Below are 6,000 nucleotides of genomic sequence, written 5' to 3'. Positions count from 1 at the left end.
GGCCCGAGGTGCAGAGCTGGGCCCTGCAAGGCGTGTTGAACAACAAACCCAACAGATCTGGGAGAGGAGACATCGTGTAGAGGACAAACGTCATCTGACTGCCTCGGTGACACTGTCATTGTCAGCTACAGGTTTACTTTTACAGGTGCGTCCTGCTCTGTAATCATAAGTCAGTTTTCTAGACTTTGTTTAGAGGTTGATTCTACAGACTGAACACCAATGAACCACATTAACACTGATAACGGGGCTAACTCTGCAGCCTCATCGTGAGCTAAGATGAATTCTCCTTCTCTGTGACTCCAGCGTCACTACTCCCATGACATTTAAAGGGAAATGTTTCTAGCATCAAGGTCAAATGAATTCTCTTCTCGTCCCCCTTCAATTGCTCAAAATTATGATTGTGCTGTATTTCAGCTCGCTTCTTGTTTGAATCCTTATTTTCTTAAATGGTCCCTTCCTCAGGAGGTTTCTAATTGCCTTTCTTTTTCTTCCTTCTCCCTCCCTCCTTCCCTCCCTCTCTTCCATCTGTCCTTCCTTTTACAATTTTTTATTGTTTCTGCTGTCAACAGAGGACATTTACTACCACAGACCTTCAGAAATATCCAGACTTTCAATTCTACAAACTGCTGCAGAAAATCCGCTTTCTTTCTGAAAACGTGCTTCCAGAGACTTCTGCGTTTCTGCTCCAATCTGAATTTCTTATTTTCTAGATCTGCAGGGAATTCTAGTCCCAAGGCCGTTTTTTTTTTCTTGTCCCTGTATTTCCAGGGTAGATCCATTGTTTTCTATCAATAGATCTCAAATATTTTTCTTCCTTATTTTATCTCAAGAAGGGCGCCAAAAGGCTAACTTTCAGAGTCTGTATATGTCTGAAAACATTTATTTTGCCCTCATGCTTGATCGATATTTTGACTAACAGTGACATTTTAGGTTCAAAATACATTCCCTCTTAATTTGAAGACATTTCTCCATTGTGCTTCACTATATGATGTTGTTGAAAAGAGATCCAATCCATGCTGGTCTGAATCTCCTTCCCCTTATAATTGATCTGATTTTCTTTTCCTCTGGAAAGTTTTCTTAATCTTCCAAGTTGTAAAATTCACAGGGATATGTCTGGGACTGGAGCGTTCCTACATTGCTTTGTTGTATCCATCAGTATCCTCTTATCTGCTTTTATCTTCAATAAATTTATCATAGGTTCAAATTTCCTGACGAATTTCATGTAGATCTCATTGTTTTTATGGATTTAATTCCTCTTGTCCACCTTTACTTTCATTTTAAGAGGACTTGGGGAGGGGAGGGAGAGAAATGTGTATGATTAGTCTGCCATTTGGAACACGATTTCTAGAAACGTAGTATTTGGATATTAAAGGAAAGGAGGACCCCCGAAGGCAGAAAGAGGTGGAGATCCTTGACTTTCATCTCGGAGAAATGACTTGGAGAGTCTGTCCCATGCCTCTCCCTGAGTTGCTTGGTGGTTGTTGGCAGTCCTTGGCCTGTGGCAGAATAACTCCAGCCTCTGCCTCCGTGGCCATGTGGCATTCTTCCTGTGTGTCTCTGTCCAAATTTCCCTTTTATAAGGGCACTAGTCATTGGGTTAGGGCCCACCTGACTCCAGTATGGTCTCATCTTTACTTGAATATATCTGCAAAGGCTATTTCCAAATAGGGCCACTTTACAGGTTGCAGGGCGTAGGACTTGAACATACTCTGTGTGTGTGTGTGTGTGTGTGTGTGTGTGTGTGTGTGTGTGGCCAGGTGAGATACAATTCAATCTGTAACAATTATCAAAGTAAATTAAAAGATAATCAAAATAGTAAAATGTGACAAATCTTGTTATTCTTTGAACAATAGTATTGTGAAATTTTCCTAGCTTTACCAATAGCTCCAACTTTTTCAAATACAGAAAGACTGGTTTATAAATACCTAGATTACTGAAAAATTGAAAAATACATGCTCTCACCTCTGTTAAGCTCCTAATTAATGCATGCAATCGGAAAAAAGAATGAGAAACACAAGTAGCCCTCTACCACGAATGGCAAAACAAATATAGAGAAAGTGTGTTCATACAAGCATGAAAACAATCAGTGTATCACAGAGGAAGGAATGCTTCCAAACTCATTCTGCAAGGCCAGCATCACCCTGACACCAAAACCAGACCGATGTCACTGATGAACATAGATTCCTCAACAAAATATTAGCAAACCAAATCCAACAATACCTTCAAAGGATCATGCACCACGATCAAGTGGGCTTTATCCCAGGGACGCAAGGATTTTTCAATATCTGCAAATCAATCAGTGTGACGCACCACATTAACAAATTGAAGAATAAAAACCATATGATCATCTCAACAGATGCAGAAAAACCTTTTGACAAGATTCAGCATCTACTTATGATAAAGTCAGTGTATCTCTTTTAAAAAGGAAGCCAAAGTTTGTCTCTTGCTTCATTTTTTTTTTTTTTTTTTTTTTTTTTTTTTTCGGTACGTAGGCCTCTCACTGTTGTGGTCTCTCCCGTTGCGGAACACAGGCTCCGGACGCGCAGGCTCAGCGGCCATGGCTCACGGGCCCAGCCGCTCCGCGGCATGTGGGATCTTCCCGGACCGGGGCACGAACCCGTGTCCCCTGCATCGGCAGGCGGACTCTCAACCACTGTGCCACCGGGGAAGCCCGCTTCATCTTATTTTTAAGGTGACAATAATATTTAAGAATGAGCTTCTTTCATAATGCTTTAATTTCTTTCTTTCTGTAGAATACCTTCAAATAGAAATTAACACTATACTATGTTTCAGTTTTTCACTGTTTTGTGCATGTGTCACACTTAGAGTGAGAAGCATCACAGAAGTTTTAATGCCGTATCCAGCACTTTTCTTTACTCAGCCCCTGTATGTACTTCCAAACCCCCAGATCCTCAAAGTGCCCCTGGGACCAGCTCTACCAAGTCACTGGTTCCTGCAATAATGAGTTAACAATTCTTAGACCTATACTTGTCCCCTTCTTTTATTTTTGCATGAGAGTTATCTCGAAAAACTTTTTGAATGTGTGCTTTGACTTACTCTGTACTTTGACATACTTAGGACTTTTTCTCTGTACCCTTGTTCTGGTGGTGGGATATAAGAAGTTATGTGTCAAAGCTCCAATGGTGTGCTTTCTTGTGCCAGGCCCTTGTAGGTCCCCCGGAGGAGGTGACTGACCGAATCCCCTCACTGCTTTGCACTTACGTGTGGGTAGAGTCACACAAAATGCCAGAATTAAATACCTCCTTTGTTTTCATCTTGTGCTTTTTTGCAAATGAAAGTCTATGACTGCTTTAAAAAATAGCTACTGTATAAGGGGAAGAGGGGAGATGAATATTGATAAGAAATCATTGAATCCGCTTTCTAGGGGGCAGGATTTCGAATGGCCTGGACAGCTGTGAAAGAGGCATTAAAACCCATTCCCAGTTGTATTGTTTTATATTTGGGTTGGGGGTGCCACCTAGGGAAAGGAGTAGGGGGCAGGAGGTCCCTAGGGAAGGAAAATTCAGAGGCTGTCTGGGCTAAACAGCCAGAATTTGGCATGCAGAGAGCTGTGATTAAATTACTCACATGAGCTGCCTGAGGAATGTTTGCCTTCTCACTCACACCAAGATGACTGCAGGATACCACCAACACCATGGATGACTGTTGGTGCTCCCCTGGGTGGAGAAATGATCCTAGCCCTCCCATGTTCTAGGGGCTGAGTCATCTGCTCCTCCACTCCCAGCTGTGTTTGCTTCTGGCTTCAAACCTGGGTCCCCATTATCATTTCAAAAATGATAGCTTAGGGGCCTCCCTGGTGGTGCAGTGGTTGAGAGTCCGCCTGCCGATGCAGGGGACACGGGTTCCTGCCCCGGTCCGGGAAGATCCCACATGCCGCGGAGTGGCTGGGCCCGTGAGCCATGGCTGCTGAGCCTGCGCGTCCGGAGCCTGTGCTCCACAACGGGAGAGACCACAACAGTGAGAGGCCTGCGTAGCGCATAAAAAAAAAAAAAAAAGACAGCCTAAATGTCCTCCCGATGGGACCTGTCCCCACATTCACTACAAAAAATTGCTGTTATATAAGCCACTCCCCTCCTTTTTCTATTTTCTGCCCCCTTTTGCTACATGCAATGACTTTCTTTGCTGAGCTATTTTTTTCCTCCATAGGAAATCTCTCATCTTGCAAGTGAAGCAAAATCTTATGGGGCTTAAAAGGAAACGTGTAGAATCAGTCCCGGCTTCATTACAGAAAGGAGACAGGCCTGTTTAGTTCATCAGTACCACACAGGAATTTCCAATATTAGCAATACACCTGGCAGCATATCCAAGGGGTCCACGTCTAAAGAGTGGGGTGAATCTGAAGATTGGGTGAGAGTCACCCTGAGTTAGATCCTGGCCCTTCAATTAAGTTCTCTGTAGTTATTCCTTTATCCAGTGAAAATGAGGGCTTATTAGAACAAAAAGATGACTCTCTTGCCTTCCAGATTCACCAATCCACCCCCAATTTCAAGTGTGTTGCTCCGCGTCATCTGTGCCTGTCCCCATTTGGTACTTCCTGTAGCATCCGCGATGCCAGCAACAACGCACGGTGACCTCCTAGAAAAGAGTGTGTGTGAATGGCCACGTGCCCCCTGGAGAGCAGAGCAGCATTTACTGGCAGAGTTTCTCAAACTCAGATGTTCGTACACGTGACCTGGCGACCTTGTTAAAATGCAGATTGTGATTCGGGAGGCCTGATTCGAGAGCCCGCAGGAGACGCTGCTGCTGCTGGTCTGGGAAGCACCCTGTGAGCATGGCTGCCCTGAGGCACCCCTCCTATTGCCAGGCAGCCGGCCTCAGGACCCAGGAGATGCTGGGGCAGAAGGGGCGTCTTCTGGACACCATGGAAGAAAATGTACCATGTTTGTCCGCCCAGTCGGCCCCTTAATACTCTCTATCTGCTCTGCTCAGTACTGCAGCCACTAATCACACGTGGCTCTTTTAAAGCAAATTTAAATTAATTAAACAAGATTTAAAATGTTATTCTTAGTTGCCCGGAGCCACCTTTCAAGTGTTCAACAGCCACTCGCGCCTCACAGCTACCATATCAGACAGCACAGATGTAGGACATCCACATCATCTCCGAAAGTTCCAGCTGACGGTGCCATTCTACAGGAATTCCCCAAATCTCTCGTTCTAGCCAGAGCACCAGGTGCAGGCCTAACCACACTTCGAGTAGCAAAGACCTACAGGACACACAGCATTCCTTTTTGGATCTGCACAATAAAATATCCCAAATGGTCTGATCACAACTCCACGAGCTGTGATTCTGAACCAGGGACACAGGTAGAAACACCAGGTAGCCCGAAACAGGTAACCACATCGCCCAGCTGTGAATGATGGCGGGGTGGGGATGGGTAATTGTAAATACACCCCAGGTGATTCTAATGTGGGACCAACGAGCACTGCTTTAGGACTGAACTCAGTACCGTGAGCAGCTCTGACACACAGTGGGGAGGCCTAGGATTTGTCTTCTGGGCTTGCTGTCAAAATAGACACTCTCCGGGGAGGGGGGTGGGTCTCCGAACAGTGAGCAGGAGACTTCTCGGTTTGGTCTACTTGCAGGTTTTTAGCGCCTGCATTTTCAGGTGAAGTCTGAGACACAAGATTGCAGCTTTAACAACTACTATTACTTTAAAATTCTAATTGGGACTAAGAAACTGAGGCCCCTGAGCTGCGATGTTCTCACACAAGAAGAGGTGTTTTGCAGACATTGAGGGTAAAACTGAAACCTGCCTTGTTTACACTAGTGGAGAAAGTAAAACATTTTTATGGTAACACATTTCTGACACCCATCAGTATCCCTCTGAAACTACTCTCAGTGTATCCATTGCCCCCGGAACGCCCCTCTCACTGGGAAACAGACACTGCCAAGCAGGCCCATGAAAACCACGCAAACGGTTACAATTGAGCTAGTTCATCTCTATGGGGTTTGTGTCTCCAATTGCCCTTGTGTCCAGA

This window comes from Tursiops truncatus, chromosome 15 (assembly GCF_011762595.2).
Source record: "Tursiops truncatus isolate mTurTru1 chromosome 15, mTurTru1.mat.Y, whole genome shotgun sequence".
Lineage (NCBI taxonomy): Eukaryota > Metazoa > Chordata > Mammalia > Artiodactyla > Delphinidae > Tursiops > Tursiops truncatus.
The sequence above is the reverse complement of the archived record's forward strand: the minus strand, read 5'-3'. Positions refer to the sequence as shown.